Source organism: Pezoporus wallicus, unplaced genomic scaffold (genome assembly GCF_028554395.1).
Source record: "Pezoporus wallicus isolate ANWC-B61680 ecotype Strahan unplaced genomic scaffold, APGP_CSIRO_Pwel_v1 contig_6966, whole genome shotgun sequence".
NCBI classification, from domain to species: Eukaryota; Metazoa; Chordata; class Aves; order Psittaciformes; family Psittacidae; genus Pezoporus; species Pezoporus wallicus.
Window position 1 is genome coordinate 4,576,110 of NW_026639746.1, and position 24,041 is coordinate 4,600,150.

General features: G+C 39.1%; 1 long non-coding RNA gene across 1 annotated transcript; it reads left to right on the top strand.

The window, feature by feature from the left end:
* The first annotated feature begins 4,782 nt into the window (after positions 1-4,782).
* On the top strand, positions 4,783-23,653 carry LOC130602700 (uncharacterized). The gene is made up of 3 exons (XR_008972965.1): positions 4,783-4,885; positions 21,631-22,062; positions 23,192-23,653. It is a non-coding gene; the product is annotated as an uncharacterized LOC130602700 (long non-coding RNA).
* Positions 23,654-24,041: the final 388 nt, after the last annotated feature.

Sequence of the window (24,041 nt, forward strand, 5' to 3'; positions counted from 1 at the left end):
TAAGATTGTGCTATGTGGTCAGCCACTGAATGGAAATACTATTAACATGACTTGCAGAACTTAAAGCCTAAAGGTGACTTCTGATCAAATAATCCGTCTTGCCTGCCCTTAGAAATTCTGGACATATAAGATTACCCTTTAATACATGTAACACTACCAACCCTTAGCATCCATGGGCTGGATGGTGGGTGTAAAGAGCATAGTTCTTTCATTGCTCTGTATTCAAAAAGAAGATATTCTAAATAGTGAGTTTTGCTGGAAATAAATTGAAATTCTGTGGCAGGGTCCATTTTTGTTGTATTCTGGTCATTTGGGTTGAAGCTTGATGCCAAAGTATCCTTTTACTTCGAAAAAGGTATGGGGAAGAAAAAGCAACTGCTGGCACTTATGGTAAGCAAACAACAGATGTGAAAATATAATAACATGTTCATAACACAGTGGAAGAGCTAAATATATATTCACAAACAGAATCTCCAGGAATCCCAATCTGACAAGCTGTGGCTATGTTTTGGCAACAGCAGCAACAAAAATTTGACATCACAGAAATGCACACTACCACTCCCTTTTTTTCTGTTCTCTTTATCAAATACAGATTCAGAAGAAGTGAATTATTATTTGTCTGGATTTTAGACTGCAGAGAGAGCAACAATTCTGCTAACTGTGTTTAGCACTGAAAAAAGGTGTGTGTGGGAAGAATAAACTTGGTGTCTCTTCAATGCATATTGCTAAAATAATATGTTTGAATCAACTACATGTAGGTGTCTTTAAGAAGCAGCAGGACAGTATTTGTTGCAGGGCTTGTCAAACTGCTTATCACTGGTTTGTTCCAATATGCTGCTGGGTACTCTGGCTTGAAACCAGGGCATCATGTCCTTAAAATTAACAATGTGTAAGTGCTTCACTGGATAGTGGCCAATGATACCAAGTAAGATAAAGTCAATTTTGCTTTTAATGCTGCGGTTTTATAGTTAAAATTTACAGATAACATAAACTGGATATACCCAAGAGTATCTTAATTTGTTCAACATGTTTGGGAACCTACCCAAGTGTTTCTCTTTCTATTTATTATTAATTTACTCTGAAGCCCAAGATATTAGTTTCTTTAAATTCCACCTGTCCTGTAGGGGGTTCAGATGCCAGACAGGATGAATGCTTTAAAAACAAGCCTAAGTACCTCTAAAACGGGATACTCTCAGTAGCAGAGATGACATTTAAAAGCTTCAAGGCCATCTCACTCAGTTGTTTATGCTTTCCTCACAAAGACTGCAGCTACATAAGTAAGGAGGAATATTAGTTAATTATTTTTTCAAAAACTCATCTAAAACCTGTGAAATGATGGCCAGAGGCAATTATTCTCCTGTTCTCATGGTTTTTTTACTCCCTGTCCCTCATGTGTGTTTTGATTTTGTTTCTATTCTTGGCCAGCCTCTAGGCTGGTTACACACTTTGTACTAACAATACACTAAAACAAAAATAACCTGAATCAATATTTAAGTATTTAATGGCTCTGATCCAGAGGCAGATATGGTTTGTTGCTATATACCCCCAAAATAGTATGTTTCATGGTAAGGAGTTTGGGAAAGCAATTTGAAATAAGCCGCGGAGTTTGTGTAACACCATGGAAAGGGATATTTTAGTAGCGTCAAATTGGAGATAAGGGTGACACCAGATGTGGAAAAAGAAGAAATAGCTTTTGCACATTCACTTTAAATTTTATAAATTTAAGTCTAGATCGCTTTTCCATTAGAAAAGTCCAAAAGGCCACTAATGTTTGCCAGGGAGTATTTTCTTTATAATTTCGTTAATGTTGTGGATATGCCTTAAGTTAAAAATCAGTATACACAGATTATTGGGAAGCCTTCTCCAAGCCCTGCTGGATGTCCATCACCAGTGATGCATTTAATGGAGTGCTCTTCTTACCCCCAGGCTCCAGCAGACTCCTAACCTTGCCTTAGAGGGAGAGAACGGCTTTTGTTTCATGCATTTCCTGTCCTACAAATTTTATTTCCTTTATCACACACCTCTCTGCCTTCCTGGCATTACAAGATCTGGGCTCTTTTCTCTTTCCCAGCTTTTCTCCTCTAAGCACAAGCTGTGAGCAGAGCAGGCAGGGAGCACCTGGGAGCTGAGAGGGTACAGGACCTCTTCTCTGCCCCCACCAAGGCCCAAGAAGGCCTGGGTTTCTTCTTGCAGTCCTCGGCAGGAGGAAGCATCATCTGTGAGCTGCTGCCCATGAAGTTCAATAAATGAACATGTTTTGGGGCTCATGTTTAGACACTCACAATGTAACCATGCTCTGATGCCTACAGAGGACTACTTGAACTTTCTATCACAAATAAATTAAAGAACAGCTCATCCATATCAAAATACTATGCCTGCCATGGAGCCAGGAACCATGCTGTCTGCAATATAGTGATTAGTTGAACTGGTTCTTCTGTTGCAAATTAAAACTGCCTAAAGGCCAAGAAACATCAGATGGTTAAACATTGTGGCAAATGCCATCAACCCAGAGTTCTCCACTGGTGAGGGCAGGTTGCAGAGGATGGCTGGGCTGTGAAGACCCTGACCCATGGATGGCATGGCTGTGGTCTGGGAGCAAAACTTCACAGCCCTAGTTACTGCTATTGCCTTATCCATTTTTTGGTTACAAATACTCTCCCGGGAATGCCGCAGTGATACAGAGCTTATTACTGGATCTTTATTCATCCCTTTCTGCAGTTCCTTTAGGGCATTTTCTAGGACAGGTAGGAGAAGTCAGTAAACTATGGCAATTTTCAGGGAACTTACAGCTCCTGAAGTGATCATTGTCAGTTGGTTTAAATTACAGAAATTTTCAGGATATTCTATCTGTCTCAATTTCTCAGGGTTATGAGAAAAAAATCAAGGATATTTTCTCCTCTGCTCAGTAAAAGAGGAGAAAAGAAAATGCCTCCCTGTAGGTTAGTTTAAGACAAAAAGAAAAAAGAAATAACCCCTCTTATAAATTTTGTTCATATGAGCAAGACATCAAAATCCTAAGTAATGATATTAAAATCTTTTTGATACGGTCTCTGGGGCTGCTGAGAAACAGAACAAAGATGTGTAGAGCCTCACACACCTCACATTGTGGTCCCAGCTTGTTCCTAACACTATCTCATCAGTCCCGACTCACAAAGGCAGTTCAGCAGAAGGAGGGTGAAACTCATTAATGACTGATCAGTGTTTCACCCCAAGGTACATTCTCCCATAATGAGCCCATCAAATGGCACTAAAAAAAAAAACAAAAAAGCTTAACAAAAAAAAAAATTTTTAAAGAGTTTTTGATTCTGTCATCTGACTTCATTGCTCTTTCCCAACATTCACCCAGCAAGTTATTTAACCATAAGCATAAATTATATACCTGCTAGCCGAAGACCTCTTAATAAGTGAAAGTGACAGAAAGACAGAAAGCCTGAGATTAGCTGACCATTTCTTTTCTCCACAGAACCTGTAGCTATAATTTTGTCATATCACATTAATTTGCTTTTACTTCACAAATTATTTTTAGTCCCAGACGTTTCAGATTGATGTGTGCAGATATAAAACAAGGCAGATACATGAGCTCCCTCCTTTTTATTCCTCAATGTTGCAGTTGAATATTTACCAGTGGAGAAAGTGAGAGCCAGTGGTGAGATTTCTACACAGGATTTCACAGTACCTCTTTGGAAAGATATTTGTATGATCAATAATGCTTGTTGAAAGTACAGGATATGAATCAGCCTCTATGTCCTGATGATTGGCTCTGTGAGAAGAAGAAAAAAATCATCATACCGGGGAAAATACGTATTTATGAAAAATTACTGATAGTGATTTAAAGCAATCTACTTGCTGACTTACACAGCTAGGTAACCACTACAGCTGTGGTCTACGGAAAGAAAGATTTCTGACCTGGCTTCAGTTTAAAAATATGACTTGATATCTCAGAACACAAGTCCTGAGCAGGTAATTTCTGCTTCTTATTCACTAGGCTCAGTAAAGGACATAAATGCTTTGAATGTGATGTCTCTAGCATAAAAAGAAAAACAAAACCTTACTGCAGAGATCTGAAAATGGGTGCAAATACAGACCTACCTGAAAAAAAGAAAAAGGATGCTGCTTTGAATTATCTTGGATCAATAGTGAATCTCTAATATACGCTGCAAAATAGGTGTTCATCTGTGTCTGTGATACAGCAATTTATGCTTACTTTTCCTTTTGTAATAAGTCTTATCTAGAGAAATGTAGAGATGAACATATTCAATTAGCTTCCTGAAATACAGTGTCATTGTTTCTTTCTCCTACCTTTTTATCCATGGACATTTTCCCAGTCATTTTTAGTTACTGCCTCCTGTGGGCTTGTGTAGCAGACATGCTGACTCCTTAATTAAAATTGCATGCCAGGAAGTAAGTAACTGCCAGCTGAATGCTTGCCTCCTACTGTTGCATTCTGTCAGCTCAGGGATGGCTTTCTTTCTCCTCCCCCTTTATTATTTTTTAAGGAAATGTCAGTTTCTGTTTCTGAAAGTAAATTTGGGAAACTCTGGGAAATGCACTTTCAAATCTAGAAAACATATTCTTGCGTAGAAGAAAAACACTAGCACATTGAAAGTGTCTGTTTTCTGGACATAAAGACCATGCAAATGAATACTGGGGTAACAACACTGATGGACAAACCAGCGTGGGTTATGCAGCACCCATCTGGGGCCATTCCACTCCCGGAATTACACAAGAACCTCCCGTGTAGATGCCCCACCCCTTAGATATTTCTCTGTTTTCCTGGAGCTAAAGTCCTGTTCAGGGAGGAACAAGAAGTGTGGACACCTGCCTGAAGCTTCCCAGGCTTTGAAAAGAGATGCAGGCACAGCAGCTGGTCTTCAAGAACACAGAGGTGAGGCATACATGTCTCTGCAAAGCAGTCAGCCTCTGCGGGCTACTGCCGAAAGAGCTGTGGCTGGGAGGCAGCAGTAGCGGCCTGCCCCATGCTAGTGCCTTCTGGAGCCTGCTGCTTCTTCTCTGTGCCTGTGCTCTGAGCTTCATCTAGGATTTTTCCCTTTGAAAACCAATCACACTGCCTTTGCTCTGCATCAAGGCAGAGTGGAGAGTTAAAAGCCATTTCTAGAGTGGGAAGGTTGAAGAAAGAATCATTAGGGCCCAAACTAGGCTCATGAATGCCTCAGGTACAGACCAAGACATATACTCTTTTCTGCCTGTACCAACATTTGTTGATTTTCACCATTGCTTCCCATGACATCAGGCTCAGGCAGTTGCCTTTTTGCTCATAGGAGATGAAGAACAAAAATCTTCTCCCAAAGAGAGGAAAATAAAAGGAGTTTGGCAAAAGCTGTTCCTGTCCTTCCAGTTCAACCTTTTTTATACTCCTCATCCTGTGAATATAAACTCACCTGTTGTTCCAGAGCTTTTCAGATATCTACGGGCATTTGAAACAGGCTGATTGGTTTGCCCTGATAAGTGGAATCCACCTTCATGTTGGATGCCTGAGAGTCTGAATTTCATTCTTGCCCTAATTGGAACAATACATTCCGGGATGGACCAAGACGCGGGACATAGTCAAACAATCATGCTTCTTGGCTTCCAGTATTTCTTCAGTCTCACCCCATGGCTAAGAGCAGAAATAGATGTGTTACAAGTACAGTAAAAAATCCAAAATAAGCATCTGTTTCACCACACCAGTACATTTGTAACACCCTGTACAAACTGTGCTCACAATGGTTGCTGAACAAAATTGATGTTAAAAAGTACAATGGGAACTATCAACTTACATGTAGCTTCTGCTCTACCAGCTCCCAAGAATGAATCTCCCAGTCAGCCAGAGGCCTTGGCAGTTTGCAGTTCATGTGCATGTTGTGCTCTACAGCTTCCAGAAGAAAGAAGAGCTTAGCAGCTGTGACAGCTGGCTGCTTCAACTTTTCACATCTTCAGGGTATGAGGGTTTTTACAATTGATTTTGTTTTTTTTCACTTACAGAGTAAAATTTTGACCCCAGGAAACTCAATAGAAAGTTCCCATTGATTTTAGCTAAGTTAGGATGTCAACTTAGTATTGCAAAATGGAGAAGCAAAGCAAAGGCTTTAGAGACAAGTAACATCTTTTATTACAGTAACTGACATGGAAATAACAGGTAAGCCTTTGGGCGCGCAAGCTTTATAGTTCATATTGCACTAGGTTAAATATTCATCTGAAGTTAAAATATACATGAGTTTAACCTAAACACAGCAGGACTAATATTTTAATGAACACCCAAATTAAGCACACTTTTCAGAATTAATTTTGAAAATGCCACTCATTTCAGGCTTCAATTTTTAGGTTGAAACTGATAAAGCACAAAGCTCCACTACATCTGAAAAGGAAAATAAATAAAACAAAGACCAAAAATACCCTTGGGATTTGCTCTAGGTTATTTTCTTTGCCTAAGCCATCACAGTACAAACTGAAAACCAGCTAATAGATCTCCATGTAGATGAGATAGCAATGGCTCTTTTGCTCTGCTTTGTATTTCAATTCTGATTTTCCATGTTTATTGCAAGCAGGTAGAAGCAAAGACTGTGAGTTCAGATGTCTGGCTGCATTCAAATTTTTTGAGTTTGAATTCCAGTGAGAAGAAAAGGAGCAGAGAAAAACAAGGATAAATACATCATCAAATCTGAAATAAAACTTTGAAAAACTTATCATGGTTGCTAAGTAACAAAAGCATACTTAACCTTTGCTAATGATTAACAAACCTCAAATTCACATAAGCCAGGAAACAAGTAGCAAAGGAGGTTTTTTTGTTCTTTTGTTTTGGGAGTTTTCCAGGTTGCTTACAGTTTTGCTCTTCTAAAATTTGTAAGGAGATAAGAGGGAGGAAATTACCCATATTACTGAACTAAAGAAGGCGTTGTTACCCTGTGAAATACTAGCATATGATATTTGTGTTCTGAAGATATCTTTTTTCCCCTGAATGAAACTCACCCTGAAACAAGATCTGAGACTGAATATACCTTCAGGCTACGGACTGTTTTTTCAAGGTTTGTGTCACCTACTCATCTTTGCAGACATTGCATAACCTTCACTTTGACTGCTAAAAGTCAATTGATGATAAGAATCTTCACTGAATATATTCACTGTCAGGCCTTTATCCTTTTTCTCTCAGCATAGGTAATCACAGATATTGCCTAAACACTGTTATTTCTGTCCTTGAAAATGTCTTATTGCATCCACTAAAGTTAAACCCAGCCTATCTATCTTGTCTACCTATCTCTAACTTCATTTATAAAGCTTTTATCACCACGTTTTGCTAGATTTCTTGCAAACTTCCCACAGAGTAGTATATATGGGATCAAATTAATTTCGCTCCAAGGGTCAATCTGTTAGATAACCTAAGGTTGTACAGTGAGGTACAAGAATCCGGACATGAAAAATGCATTCCAGATATACATGAGACCACAGTTCAATCCACAGCTGTCAGTGCCTCAAAAGCATGTTACTTCCCAAGCAGCTTTTGCCTATAAAAATATCAGGAAATCAGACTTTATGACAATCTGTCTTCTTGCCTAGCTAATGAAGCCTAGCTAGATCAGTTTAGATTTATCCTGTATTTATAGCTTCTCTAAGTCTGTTGTGTGTATCTGCCTGTTTGAGAATGGAAGCAACAACCTGCAGTTATGAGAGTAATGAGTTTGTGTCTGACTGATTGCAAGATCCTTGATCTCTGTGCATTTCTGTTGTGTGATTCAGTTTCTGCATCTAGTGAGATCTTTTGTTGTTATTTTCTACTCTGCTTTCCCTTTCTGTCTTTCATTAGCAGGCAGTACATCCTCACAAGGTACATTGACAGCATGTAAAGAATTGGTGTCTGTTACCATCACACAGTCTTTTTTTGGACAATCAAAGACAGCAGAGTAGGACAGAGCTTTTATTATCTCCAGCTCAGAATAGGATGTCAAACACCTGTGTACTGGAAAACAAGATGATAGTCAATAAAACCGGTTGGGTATTTTGGGGTTGATGTGCTTTGTTCACAGAAAATTAACAATTTGTTGAAAGACTGCATTGACATTTTTTTGATCCAGTTTCTTTTATCAAAATACAAATTCTGGTTCCTCGGTTTGGAATTATATTTAGCTTCATAATTCAAGCTAACAAGAGAGATGTTAAAAATGAACCAATATCTGAAAAAATTCAGAGTCGGTTAGAACATTATATTCTGATTGATTGTCACAAACAAGCTAACACAATCATTATTGTGCTGAAAACTTTCACAATGTCAACTGCCTATCCTGAGGTTGTAAAAGAAATTCTTTTGTTATCACAAAAACATTTTGGGGATGAAGAAGCTTACTTCCTGGAAAAGCTGAAAGAAAAGTCTGGCAGAAAAATAAGCCAAAGGACAAACAGACTAAAAGTGGGAATTCCAGACAGATCACTCATACCTTTACAGTTTAAGTCTTTATCAGTTCTAAATTTAAAAGCTTATACTAGTGCATGCAGATTTAAACCACCCATGGACTAAGATACTAAAAATTCATCCCCCCCACTGATCTTCAGAAGACCCTGTGAGGATGTAGATTTGCACATACTGTGTATCAGAGACCCAGATGTAAAAAGCAGTTTTCACAAATCTGTTCAATAGAGTTAAAGTTTATTTCATTTATTTGTGGCATCTCTAAGTTAGAAGCCTAAGACCTAGCTGATTTTGTGCTCTGCTTCTAACTGAGGCATAAAAAGAGGTAGTTCCCATTGATAGTTTATCAGGTTCATGCTAGAGATGTATCTTATTCTGCATGCGTATTTTCCCATGTAGATGGTTAAGGAAGCCTTGAACACCTAGCTTAGACTTAGAGATCTAAGGTTTGGGCATCTAAGTAAGACCAGGTGATTTCTTAAGCTTGCTTGTTTTAATTTGAGAACATATATGACCAAGCAGAAGATGCAGTTCTCAGTTTGTCATGGTGGTTCTTAACATCCCTCCCTCGTGTACACGCTTTACTCATGGTACTGGCTAAACACAGCTGTGTATACTACTCTGGAGAAATTATTAGATCCTTATGTAGCTCTAGATATGGTGACAAATGCCAAGAGTTTTATTAGAACTTCCAATGTGCTAAAATACTTCCAATGTAAACAAACTGAATATCCCCCAGGATTATGGATGCTGTCATAACAGCTTAGAAGCTATTCCCATGCTTCATAATGCTGCTTTTTTAAAAGCACTAAACATCAAATTGATTTTAACTGCCAAGATCCAAAATCAAGGAGAGAATTATACCTCAGATTCACGTCAAATAAATATTTTTTGAGGTTTAGAAATTCAGAGAAAAATTGAACCCGTTAAATACATGTTCCTTACTGATATTTACTGTTAAGAGCTCATATGAAACAGGAGAAAAAATTGTCAACATCTTTACTGTGTTAATAAGGTAGGCAGAATTATCAAGGCTGATGAAATTAGGGAACAGACTCTGCTACAAACAATAAAAACATTTTCACCGGGTTTTCTTTTTACTGTGAAAACACACAAAACTAACCAATGCACTGGAAAATGAAAGAACTGATTGGCTGGAGGAAACATGATGCATCAGTGGATGAATACTCCAGACATAATACTTTGTATATTTGCAAGCTAAAAGGACACATCTGAAGAGAAATTTCAGACAGCTAAAATTTCATGCAAATAAGCCACCAGGCTGAAAGGCTTTCTGCAAAATATTTCTGTAGGAAAAATTATCAGTGCCATGGCTAAGATATCTAGCTTTGTGCTACCAAAAGATTAATCCTACAAAACTGCTAAATAAAGCATGGCTTCTCGTAGATGTGAATACAGAAGACATGCTTACTGATCTACACTTCTGAGATTTTATGTCTATTATACTAGAAGCCTTAAATTTGTTACAGAGCTGGAAATTTTTTGGGGGGCTTGTACTGTGTAAGCTAAAGGGAAAATGATGGGGGAGAGTCAGACTCAGCAGTCTGATTGGTCCTCTACAGACTACATTTCTGAGCATGAATTATACCTTGTTGCCCCCTTTTTGCCTGCCTCCTACACATACACATGTCACACAAATACCTGCCTTGCTGCTGATCATTTCTGAATTTATATCAACTGCCTTAAAGTAATTTACATTTTCAAGGAGCAGTTACTCTTAATATTGAAAGAGACTAGAAGCTTAGTTTTCCAGTCGAGCTCCTTCTTTTCCCTTGCAGCATCTTCAACAGGAGGCAGAATCCCCTGCTCTGGCACAGTTCAAAGTCTAGCTCTGCAGTTACACTTGGAATTTGAATGGTCTCATATGGCAGTCTATAGGTGAAACTCATTTTTATTCTTATGAACAGTTTATTTTTCGATATTCTGTTTGAAATTTTGCATCAGCTGCCTATGTTCCTCGTTAAAAGATGAATGTGCTTTCAAGAACCATTGGCAGAACTCTAGGCATTATAAAAAAAAAAAGCAAGGAAAGCCTCTTAGAAAACAGTAGAAAAGGTTTATTATCCTGAGGAAATATGAGCCAAAATCCTGGGTCAGAGTGGACTGAGTATTTGATGTACACTAGGAACTGTGTGTTCACAGACCTGACAAAGAACAGACACCGAGTGATATTTTCATGCCTGACAGAAAATAAACAACCCTTTATTTACAGAAGTTTAACTCTTCCATGGGAAGACTTAACCACCCTCCTACTTAGCTATGTGCAGTACTCCAGAGCCAATTCTTTTTTCTGCATGAAAATTCACATGTGCCTGCACAAAGGAAAGCTCCCCATGATCAGATGTCTCCTCTAAAATCTGATATCCCTGCTGAAGCATCATGACTACTGGACAGCTCAGAGTCCAAAAAGGGATAGACAGGCTGATTTAATAATTTGCCTGTCAGAAGAGAAAATGAGTTCGCAGTTCCATTGCATTAGCATTTCAAAGACAGTGTGTCCAGCATAAGTAGTTTTAAAAATAATAATTCTGTTTCTTCCCAGATGCAGAATCCAGCTGTTTGGTTGAAACTAACACCAAGAGAAAAGCAGAGCGCATCGCACATAATCCAAATGGGCTGACACCCCTGATCTCCACTTCAAGGTTTGATATGACAAAAATGTTTGAAATACTATTTGATTTTTGAGATTAATTATTTCAGCAATAGTAACACTTCAAGAGAATCTGAGAAAGCAGTAACAAAACCACAGAGGTTACCCCCACTCCTGTAGGACAGCGTTCAAAGTGGCCATAAAGCATAATCCAGTATTTAATATCAAATGATCCAAAGTGAGTATCTACTGAATCTAAAATTCACTAAGTGCTTGTATTTTGGCTCTGAAAATTGTCTTGCCTTTGGAAGCTGACCCTCATCTCATGGAGACACAGACAACACAGAGCCCTACAAAGGGCATAGCTGCTATCTCTCAGACTACAGCAAATGGAGAGGTGGCAGTGATTTCTGCAGCTGGATCCTGCCAAGCACCACCATCCAGGAAAGCAAGATCAGGGCTTAATTCCTTTTTTAATTTGATGGAATCCAAATCCCTATCCCCCACAAGAATGCTGCAACCATCAGGTTAAAAAATACTACCAAGAGGATGGAAGTATCCTATGAGCAGACCCAGGTCATGCTCTTGATAAGGAGAAACAGGAATTCAGATACTGCCTGTGCTTGTTCCTCTACTGATTATCTATAAGCAGCTTCCTTGCAAAGGGAGCTTCCTTATACCTTCTAGGACAGCCAGATGCCTCAAGACACTCATCACTGAATCATCTTTAGAAGGGAACTTAACTCTTTTCCAAGACTATATTACAAGGAATATAGTGGCCCTAGTCTGACCCTCCAAATTATCCTAATGGGATTAGTGTCTAATTTCATAATGCTGCAATATGTGATTTCTCGGGGCTTAAATAGCTTCTTTTCATCGTAACGTTACTGCAAAAGGGCCTTAAGGACTCCTGTAGAATGGAGATAAAACTGTATTCCCTGTAGCTATATGGGAGTTTAGATACTTTTTTTTCTGTGAATATGTCCTTTGGCTTTATGAATGCCTCCACAGGACACAATTTTGTATGAATTACTCTGCATCTAAATCAGAAGGGATTCCAAATAAAAAAGTCTCATTTCTAACCTGAAAGAATGAAAAAATTAGTTTCTCCATTGACTGAAAGGTTACTTACAGTGGGATCTAAGCTTGTTGTTTACTTCTGTAATTGCCATATCATTACTGTCTTATCCTATGTCATATCTGTGGATACTTAGTTAGCACCCTTAGTATTTATGCATATATACAGATTCTTTCATCTTAGGAGGGGGCCTGTTTACACTCTTACATTGATAAACATTTTCTTTTACAAAAAGAATTTCTTGCACTGATTAAGTGCAATTGTTACGGGTTTAGAAACCAAATGCCTCTGCACTGCTGATATTTTCAGAAACTGGAGACAGATCAAATTCCTGGCAAGTAATTCCAGGCAACACATTTGTGTTACATTTATATTCTGCCATTGGAGTACATGATCTCCACTGTTCACTAAGGCTGACATCTATTTTTTCATGTTGATGATACTTGCTTCACGTCAACACGTAAAACAACTGACAGTAACGAAGCCTGGCCAGCTTTCTACAAATCTCACCTTGCTCATACTAGCTCACTGTATTCCTTTCATCTTGTTAATTTTCTATTGACAAATGTTGTCCTCATTCATGCCAAAAAAAGTCAGTGGAGTTTATTACTTGCATGGGAGAATGAGGTATTATCCTAAATCCTCATTCCTAATATTTAGGAATTACTATACAAAACACTTATGGAAGTTTGTATGTTTGGATTTTATAGCATGTTCTTTGGTGTCATGAACAGGGTGAAAAATTCAAGTTCCATCTCAATGCTGTTAATGGTATGACTGCTGCAGGGTAGGGTCATCAAATTAGTCCAGGTGTATCTATATACACATCAAAAGCAAAGGAGTCATAGAGGCAGTAAACAAAGCCTATAGCTTAGTTAAGAAATTAAAGCAGTTGTACAGAGTTTGGATATATCAGAGCTGTTAGTTCAGGTGTGTATAACACATCTCCCATTGCATGGATGTAGCCAAAGAACAAGGCTGAGAGTAGCATCTTTCTGGCAGAGTAGCAAGTTGCATCTCATGTAACTTTTGCTGGATCACCCAAAAAGCTTCTTGTAAGCACTTTGATTCAAGCAATTAGTTTAAATTTAATTTAAGCACTGTTAATTCAACCCCAATTAACCTGAAAAAAGTTGGGGGTTATTCCAGCTTCTGCAATGTGGCTTTGGAGAAATCAGCTTCACTTCCCTAGGTCTCTCCTTTCTATAAAATAGAATAATAAGAGCTATCTAAAGTAATCCAAGACCTAAGAAGGAAAGGAAGTATAGGAAAAAAAGAGTGTTATTTCACCTTACCTAGACTATATCTCTTCCTCCAAACAGTATTTTATGCTAAACAAAAGAAATTCATCAGAAGTTCAGCATTATTCTTGGCCCATCATGTTTCTATGGTTACAGAGCCTGTGTTTTTCATCTGTAGAAACTAGCAAGAATTTTTTCATTTTAAAAGACTACATGCGCTGTCTCTCTGACCCCCGCTTATCAAGGGCTGGTTATTCTCATTTTGCCAGCCTCATCCAGCCCTGCACTGAAAGCATCTCTGAATCAGAACAAAGCATATAAGTACGAAGTAAACATTGTTTGCAGTAATACCCAGAAATGCCAACACCAAAAAATAGAAATATAGGAAGGATTGTTAAACTTTACCCCTGAAGGCTTATCCAGTCTCTATTTTCCAGCAGATTGGGTAAGCCTTTGCGTGATGGAGGGAACATGATCCTCTTCCTGCCAATGGCTGTGTGGCTTGACATTTCTCTCAAGCCTGCTGTATAGCTCACGTCAGAGATAAGCCACCATGCTTTACCTCAGATCCAGCCCATCTGGATAATTTCTAATGCCATTTGAGTTTCTATATAAAGTGCAATACAGTACATACACAAGCATATATATATACATATATATATACACAGTCTCACTAGGTAAACAATAAGTGTAAATACACACACATGTGCGCCCCTCTACTGTGTGAACCATTGTGAGGCAATACATATCCCTTTTCTCATCCTAGCTATTCCTTTCTATGATGAGAAGGCATGATTATGGATTAAATTTAAGTTTGCCTAAGCACAAGCTCAGAATTCCCTTAACATCCTATTAAAATGAATACTTCTTGTTTTCTCTACCTATGCCCCTCCCCCAAGAAGAAAAGCAACCTTCTCTTCTTAGAAAAGAAGCAAAGCCCATCCCTTCTCAGGGTAATATCAGAATCTGGAGGCTTCTGAGCTGGCTCCCATTTTATTCCCTTCCCAGCCAGTGTATTCCTCATTTGCAGTCTTCTTCAGACATCTGTGGGATTTTATCTGTTGTTGCGACATTAGTGCAAATTACTTCATAAAAACTCAAAGTTAGTTTGGTGCAGTGATCTACTATGACTTCTTCACAGCATGCTTAATGGAGGGGTTTGTGATGACACAGAGAATAACCTGCACTAGTACAGTGCAAGGTGTTCAGTGTGCTCTTGAAAGGCTGATACTGATGCTGGGTGACATATCCATCTCTCTCATGTTTGAGGGGAAAACATGCAAGTTCCCCCTCTGCCAAGCATGACCACTGAGCCCCATCTTACAGGCTTTCCTGTAAGTTCGTTTATCTGGAGTTGTCTGAATGTAAGCTTTGCTTCCATGACCACATCCTTGTAACAGAAACCATGGCAAGGTTTTTTTGGTTTAGAGGGGGATTTGGGTGTTGTTTTGGTTTGTTTTAGTTGTGGGTTTTTTTTTTCCCAGAATTGTTTAGGAGTTTCCACCCTCCTTGTAAAAAAAACCCTTTACCAAAATACTATTTCCCTGATAATTCCCAGTCTTATCCTTCATTTTTTGCTGACCTACTGATAAATCCACAGGAAATGACCAGAGCTTATGGAATCTCCAGGAGTGCCTGAAAGCAGAAGCATAGGAAACAGTATAAAGCAGAATAAGCAAATATCCTCTCAAGCTTCATTAAAGGAAATGGAGATTTCCTGTAGTTCATTTCTCTGTTTAATAACTCTTACTGTACATTTTTTTCCATGAACCAACACAGGCCCACCTTGAACCCATGTCAAACTTCTACAATATCCCAAATCAAGGAGTTCTAGTCTAACTAGACATAGAGTGAAACACCTCTTCTTCTTGTTTGGCTTCATACAAATCTCTACCATTCAATTTCAAAGAGTATTTCTTTAGAATATATCTTCCATGCTATTTTGTGTGAATTCACAGTGAAGCAAAGAGGACTAGTATATCAACAGCTGGCATGCTATTCCAAATAATAAAGGTTCAGCTGAGCAAAGGCTCATGACAACCAGGTTGTCATTCAAGAGACAGATCACCTAAAACTCACAGAAGTATAAGGTGTTGCTCACTTTTTCTTCTAGACTAGGGTTAGATATAGCATAAATATCCAGCTGTGAAAGGAGGTTTACCAGGGGTGACGTTTACCGCAAAGGAGGTTAAGAAGATGAGAGCAGAAGTACCTTGGAGAGATACATGTCACAGCCTGTGCCTTGAAAGCTGCTGGTTCAGTACGGTATCTAAACCAAAATGTTCTACTGATGCTTTACCTTGTGCCCACAAAGCCTTAGAAATACTATCAGGGCCAAACAGCTGCTCAGCCCAGCTCAGAAAGAAGCCAGGACTGAACCTGCTGGATAAGGACTTTTGGGGGGAAGGAAAAGGACTCTTCTCATACAGACTTTCCAGGATGCAGAAGGATCTAATCTGTGTGCTCCAAAGTACCATTTAAATTCGCACTGCTCCCTTCTATACATTTGTGAAAAAGGACAAACAATCACTTTTTTTTTTCCACCAAAACCGCAGCTAAACAACATTTCTAATACTAAATAAAATATTAGAGATTAGTATTTGTCAAAACTGTATCAACACTCAACTTTATTCATAGGTATAATTATAATTAATAATTTTGTTTTGCACTGCTTTCTCTTTTAAAATGCATTTTAAATAGTCTGCAGATCAGAGCTAAACTAACAATGTCCAGCGATTTTACATTGTAGAAGATGAAATATTTCTATAAAATCTGAATAGACTGCAACACCAAGGCCAAAGTGTACTTAAACGGTCCCTTTTTTTCTCATTTGGAGTCTTTGAGGAAGGATGGAATTTTTTGAAAAGTTCTTAAAAAAGATCAATGAATAGCATTTTCAGCTGACTGATGTAAACCAGTAGAGGAAAACTACCTTTTGTAGACACCTATTTATACCAGCTGTAAATCTGGGGCCATAGCTTTAGGTCCAGTTATGATTAAAATTTATTTTTATGCCTCAACAAAAGCTTAAATCAGTTTTAATTAAAATCAAAAAATAGTTTGACGATGAAGTGTTTGACAAATTCCTCCTTAATTATCACATTCACCAAATACTAGAGCTAGCTTGTCAGCATTTTGAATTTTCTAAGTGGAAAGAAGGAGAGGAAATAGATAAGATGTCAATTACAGTAAACTGCAATTAAGATTATTGGCAGATGAAGACCCTCAGGGAACTAGAGTCCCACATTGCAGTAAGCTTAATAATTAGATGGCCCAACCTTGCACTAAAGAAGAGAATGAGTCATGTTATACAAGATAAATCAATCATTTAGAATAAAAGTTCTAAAGAAAACAGGACAGAGAAGTAACACACACAAAATCCTCTCGGTTTTTCTTGTCTTCTAAGGAACAAACATTTGTTATCTGATCATAGGTTTCTCGAATACATGCAGAGCAGGGAACTCAGGAGCTCATGGCACACATCAGCCGTGTTCCAGCTGTGTAATGGAGTGAGACCCGGGTGTGCTCCTGTCTGAACAGCATCCAACGAGGGAGTCTGAGCATGCAGTCCCTAAAGAGACTAACTGCTCCGCATCTTAGCTGGGGAGGATCTGCTGGGCAGCCCTATGGGGCTGTTGATGAAACCTACATGTCAGAACTCACCACAGCACACCCCCAGCAGGAAAGCCCAGATGCTGCTTTTTCCTTCAGTCATTAAGCCACAGCAAAAGCAGCCAGCTGACCTGTGTAGATGATCATAACAAAAGAGCCACCTGAGGACTGACACTGAAGACAATATCAGCAAGTAGGAAGGCTTCTGGGATCACTACTCTTTACAGCAAATTAATTAAAAAATTACTGCAGTGGGAGAGAAAAAAACCCGCTGAAGACAGTAACAGTTGTTTAAAAATGTCGTCGATCTTTCCACCAGCCAGCAATCTTGTGCAACAGCACTTGTGTCAAGCGAGAAGCATGAAAACAAGATTGTTTCAGCTCGTACTTCCTCCCACCACATCTCTCTCAAACAATAATGAGGCTGAGGAGAAAGGAAGTTATTGTAGTCTTAACAGCTGTAATAAAACATTCACACCAGCAGATACCATGAGGTTAAACTAGATGAGACAACTCAGTACTGCAAACAGCATTTCTGTCCTTAACTGTGCAACCACCACTGAGGCTTTGCCATGAGAGAGATGCTGCACTGCCTCTGCATTTCTTATTCTGAAAGGGGTGCACAAAAGGGAGCTCTTCCCATTTTCCTCCCCATTAGCACTGCCTAAGGGGTTGTATAACTCAGAAATACTCATACAACAACCGCATTCTCCCTCTTCTCTCAGCTTGGAGCCCCATCAAGCTGAGCTGTAATACGTTTTTATTCACTAAAGTCTCTTTTAAATCTAAGTAATCTGTTCCTTTCAGTATTCAGAGTCCCATCTGCTTACTCAAGAGACAGGAGGAAATTGTCATTCCTTTAGTCAGCAGTAAAGCACAGCAGTTTTCAGAGAGTATCAGTGTGGATTTATCATGACTTCTGCATTATCCTATGTTAGCTAAGTTCCCTATAGGAAAAGAAATTCTGCCCTCAAGTTTTCCACTGACAACACTGTGGTGACAGGGACCATACAAGCAAGTAGCTTTTACAGACAGCTTGATAGACCATACAGATAAACTAGAAGAGATATAAGTTCACATTGTCTTTTGCATTAGTAAAACTTGTCACTGAATTCAACTAGCAGAAAATATATTTTTAGTGAAACTGACACTGGAAAGAATAGAGCTCAAATTCCAGAAGTTTGTTTCACAGAGACAAGAGTGCCACCATGTCATTTCTCCAGGCTACTTGAAAGAATACAAAGCGTAGCACCCTGTGCATAGAAAGAATAAGAAAACCTGGTAATTATTCCTAATAGCCATCAAGGATGACAGCTGCTTTTTTGCATACCAGGCACACTGTGACTTCCAGCATCCACTGCAGATAATGGGATTGTGCAGGAAACATCTGCATCCCAGTGACTGGTCTTGGGCTTCATGCTGGAAAGGTAACCAGGAGCCATCATGCCTTATCAGAAGGTGGCACTTACGCTGCAGTTTCATACTCTACTGAAAAACATCAGTTCACCAAGTACAGCAGGACACAGCACCCTTATTCATACCACATGCAGTGGTTGGATGGGTTCCAGTGTTAGAGCAGAATGGGAGAACAGACTTAGAGCTCGAGCTGCTTCAGGAAACAACTACTGCTTTGAAAGCTTTTCATTTTGAAAGAATTGTTATAGGTCTATCCAGATAATGAATATTGGCAAAAAAACTCTTGGGTAACTTTCCTTTTTTTTTTTTTAATTTTTCTTTTTACAAAAATTTATGACATTGCTTCTTCAAGTTGCTCAAAGCCCCATCCAGCCTCGCCTTGAAAACTTCCAGAATGGGGCAACCAAAACTTCTCCAAGAAACACGTTCCAGTGTCTCACCGCCTTTGTAGTAAAGAATCTTTCCCTAAAACCTAATCTAAATCCACCCTCTTTCAGTTTAAAGCCATTCCCTCTTGTCTTATCCTTACATGCCCTTGTGAAAAGTCCCTCTCCAGATTTTTTGTGGGCCCCCTTTAGATACTAGAAGGCTTCTGTAACATGTCTCCAGAGCCTTCTCCAGGCTGAACAAACCCAACTCTCTCAACCTGTCTTCACAGGAGAGGTGCTCCAGCCCTCTGAGCACCTACATGGTCTGCTCTGCACTTGCTCAAGCAAGTCCACGTCCTTCTTGTGTTGTGGCCCCAGAGCTGAAAGCAGAACTTCAGGTGGGGTCTCACCAGAGCAGAGTAGAGGGAAAGAATCACCTCCCTTGAGCTGCTGGCCATGCTGCTTTTGATGCAGCCCAGGACACAGTCAACTTTCTGGGCTGGCTTGTCAGTCAACACCCCCGAGTCGTTCTCCTCAGGGCTGCTCCCAATCACTGTGGTGAGGAATACTTTCTGTTTAACCAATGATAGAGCACATGAAAGCATTGTAGCGGATTTTCCTTTATTTGAAATCCTTACATCTGAATTATCTTTCCAAAAGACACACTGCAGCTTAAATGGAAAATAATTGATTCAGTGCAAAAATTACTGGCTTAATTTTTAAATTTGCATATGTTCTATTAAGTTAGATGGTTAAATTACTTGATAATCTTTTAATTAAATATTAACATAGAAATAGACATAGGAAATAGAAAACTGTTTATTTTGGTGAAATCAAAATGAATAAAGTGATGCAGACAACAGAAAAGGAATTAGTGGCAATATTTAAAGATTTTACTCATTTTAGTTCTGATCAAAAGTTTTTTGAGTCCTGAATTACTTTATGCTTCCAGTTATTTTTCATAACTCCTGTTGTGCATGACATCAAGAAAATCTGCATCTAAACTGTAAATTACAAACATCAAAAAAAATACTGCAGTTGAAAGTTTGCTCCATAAGTATCGACAGAATTTTACAGTCATTTACAAGTCAGGGAGTCACCAGGGTAAAGCGTGGTAAATCAAACTTAGATTTAGGCTAACTAATTAGGTTAACCAACTAGTTCACAGCATTATTTAGAGATCTGCATTACCTGCTCGAGTTCTTTGCTGTTTTCTCTTGGTGAATTACCTAGACTGCCAACTGCTAATTTAGGTCCCCAAACTGAGCTTTTGTGTCCCCATGTTGAGAAGACAAAAAAAATACCCTCTGAAAAAGACTTGGAAAGGAAGGGAGTAAAAAGAAGATTAAAGAGGTTTTGCAGTAAGCTGGGAAAGAGATTTTCTGCAGTGTTTCAGAAAAACAGGATCAAATTTTGTGCTTAACTTCAGGGAGGAAAAGCAAACAAATTTTGAAGAAACAATAGGTGTGTTTGAAAAGAGATATAGAGGTTTCAAAAGTCCTTTTAAAGGTATATATATGCAATTACATGAGGTTTGTTATTTTATCCCTACCTGTATCACAAACAAAATATTATCTTTGCCACCAGCTACCACTCCTGAAAGCTCATTCTTCAAGAAGTGCTTAGAACCGTAGAATGATCTAGGTTGGAAGATACTTTAGAATGATCTAGGTTGGAAGATACCTGTAAGTCTAACTGTTAACCTAGCACTGCCAAGTCTACCACCTCTCTTCAGTCAATGCATGTGCAGCCGAGAACTGAACAGTGTCTAAAACATCCTTATATGTTCTCCTTCCTGAAGGTACTGTACCTTTTTACTAGTCCTTGCTGACCCACTCTGTGATCTGATCTTGTAACAGTCCAATGAAGCCTCCTCTGTGAGGCAGGAAGACTATCCTCTCCGTGGCTGCGGAGCTGAAAACCAGAAACTCTGCATGGCAGCCTCCCTCCTGTGCATTTTTCTACTTGTTCATATTGTCTTCAGTATCAGTCTGCCCCAGTGTTCTGTCTGTAATAAGTGCAGTGTCCAAACAGCTCCTGAGATTTACACTGAGAGCATATGCTGCCCCAGGATTTGACCGATACATTTTGTGTGGCTTTCAAACAGGCATGACTCCCGGTTGTGATAGTAGAAAAGCAGTTATCATGCTAACAAATGCAATATGGAGGGAGCTTCTAGTGCTGCTGTTGAAATGCTCTCTTTTATAAAGCGTATTCCATCCACATCCTTATCTTAATAGAACTCAGATAAAATTGAATGCCTCTCAAACTGACTCTTTGAATCCCTCTCAATTCATACTCTCTTCTTTAGTCATGGTTGTCAGATCCGTGTTAAGTGTATAGTCACAGTTTACAGATGGCAACTTAGCCTGTTTTTCTTTTCTTTTTTTCTTCTTTCCCAGAATACAATGACACCCTACTTGGCCTGTCTAATGCATATAGCTGTATAACACAGCTTTACAGTTTTATGCATAGCTGAACTTTGTTGGCCTGCATCTGCCATTAAACTGTTTGTACAATTCTGTTACCTCAAATATAAACATAAAAGAACATATTTAAAATAGTAGTTAGGCAAAATTTAATAAAATATGTTAGAAACCATTTATTTATATCTGAGCTATAATGAAAGCACATTGCAGAGGTTATCTTGAAAACATGGGTAACCAGATATTTAAATTATACTAATTTCTAAGACAGTTCATATGTTTTTTTCACACCTGTGATCAGAGGGTGTAAATAACTTCATTGTAATTGTACATTTACCCTTCATACAACTTTGGGGGGGGGGGGTTAATATACCATTTATTTATGCAATATGTACTTATATCATTTGTGAAAAGTTTGCTCCTACATTTTTCAGCTACTTCTCTGGACCTTTCAAATCTTTTTAATTTGGTTTCTTCTAGGTCAAGCATTGAAAGACCTGGTCTGGAGAAACCAAAATCAAGTTGAATATAAGTAAGAGATGACAAAAGTTCAGCAGCATCCCATTCACATGAAAAGTATTTGCTTCTGGCCCCTGTTTGAATCTTGGCATTTCTGAAAACTACTCACCAGTCCAGAAATGCAAGACATAGAGAGGAGCAATACAGAGAATGGAGGTTTTTGCAAAAGCCCAGAGAAACAGGCAACCCACTGGCACAAATGCAGGTGCAGCTCCAGGAGGAAAGCAATCTTTATGCCTAGCAGGGCTGGTGTAACCAGATCCTGCTGGTAGACATCTGTCAAGCATTGCCACAAGTCACATCAGCTTAGGCCACCCTCAACACCACCACTGAATATGCCTAATTCATTCTTTTATGTATCCTCAGTGGCAGATAAGAGAACTGGAAATGCTGGTAATGCTTGTTTTCTTCACGTTTTCCCTCTGACATTCACCACTAAGTATTCCTGTTTGGAATTCAGCTGGTACCATCCCTTTTCAAGAATCCATCCAAGAACCCATCCTCTTCTTTCCTTTCTCTTTTTTTTTTTTTTTTAATTTAGTTTTTCATTCTGAATTTTGGTAGTGAAACAAAAACCACACTTGGCAATTCCTCCGTGGGTTCTTCTTTCAAGTAGAATTTGTGAAGCCCTGCCCTTGGCAGTAAGTGCTTTCCCAGCTCCAACAAAGACTCTACCAAACAGCACTACTTATATGTGTGACAGCATATCACTGTCCTAAGAGAAATCAGGAACATGGGGAAAGTTACGGAGTTTAGCACTAGGACTTGGGTGAATATTCAGCTTAACTGTCTATCCCAAGTTCTCACTGCAATAACTAGAAAAGGCTTCCAAGTGTAATGAAAAAGAAATGCATGTATATGGTTTTCTGGCAAATGTCTGGCAATCTCACTTCAATACTCACTTCAAGTATCATTGTTTCTTTCTTTCACTTTTCTGTGTTGCTGTTGCTGCTTGTAGCAGATGGCTAGTTTATACCTTTTGCCCTTTGCACAGGATTTTTTGTTGTTATTGTAGTTTGACGAAATAACCGGCATTCAACAGCACTTTAAATTTAACTGCTGCACTTTGGGGGAGATGGGTGAAAAAAAATGTTTATAGAAGCAAAGTGTCTGGTGACAGGCACATTTAAAATGAGGAACATGTACGAGGCAATTTGTGAAGGATGTTCAGAACAATGGATTGAAAAAAGCTGCTGTTTACAAATGGCTATTTACATAATCTGCCATTTCTGTTATCTACAACATTATGCACAACAAAATTACTGTGAGCAAATGAAATTTAAATGTCACTATATGAACTAATCTTAGCCAAAGGATAAGAAATTTAAATTAGCTCATAGTTAAAGCAGCTTGCATGACAAACTTAGAAGATGAAGTAATCTTTTCAGCAGGAGAAGGATGGTGGCTCAGCCCTGATCTTTGCTCAGCTGGTAATTTGTCTGCCCCCCTGTATTTTGAAGGCGAGAGGTATCATTCTTAGGAAGTAGCGCATCAGATTGCCAAAATGTCTTTCTTTTCACAGGGGGGACCCACCTGCAGGTCACCTTATGCTTTAGTTTGAACTTCGGAACAAAGAGGATGCTCTTCTTTCACTGAGCAATAATTGATGGTCACATCTGAGGCAACTAACCAAGAATGAATAAAAAGTTGAGCATTATGGGTTCCGTTCTTGTAAGTGTCTTCTGGCCCTGATTCAGCAAAGCGTTTCAAGCTGTGCTAAATGGTAAGCATGTGAGTACTCCCACTGAAATTCAGAAGTACTTCATGCTCTTTAAAATAACCATGTGGATTAAAGCAAGAATGAGCACAAGTTTGTGGGAACAAGCCTGTGTTTTGTCCTGTTGATAACAAAGCGCTTGCTCAGCACTGTATATCCCAGCATGCTTCCTGAATGAACTAACACCTGAGCAGCCATCAGCAGTCTTTGCAGCAGAAGCAATTTTTAATGAAACATGGTGGGGAGCCCTGCCATGAGTAAACCACAACCCCCATCTATGGAGGGTTGTGTGGGGCACAGGGAAATAGGATGGTGCTGAATGGTTCCTATCTTATCAGCGCATGTTTTCTAGCTGGCAGGGGCAGTCCACTGCATCAGCTGTCCCTAGTTCACGCTGGGCACCCTGAAAGATCTTGCTTCATCTCCAGTGTTATTACCAATATGAAGACACTCTGTGACTCTCTCCTCTGGCATCACACCAGAGGTGAACTTGCTCAGCAATCCTCAGGGCTCCTGCAAGCAATAAAGTCCCTTCCTCATGTCCACTGTGGCCTTAATGGCTGAGGAACTCAAGAGGAAGACCTGGCTCTTAGGCTACATCTTCTGCTTGTGGACACAGCAGTCATTGCAGAAGCACATGGACCATATGTGGTTT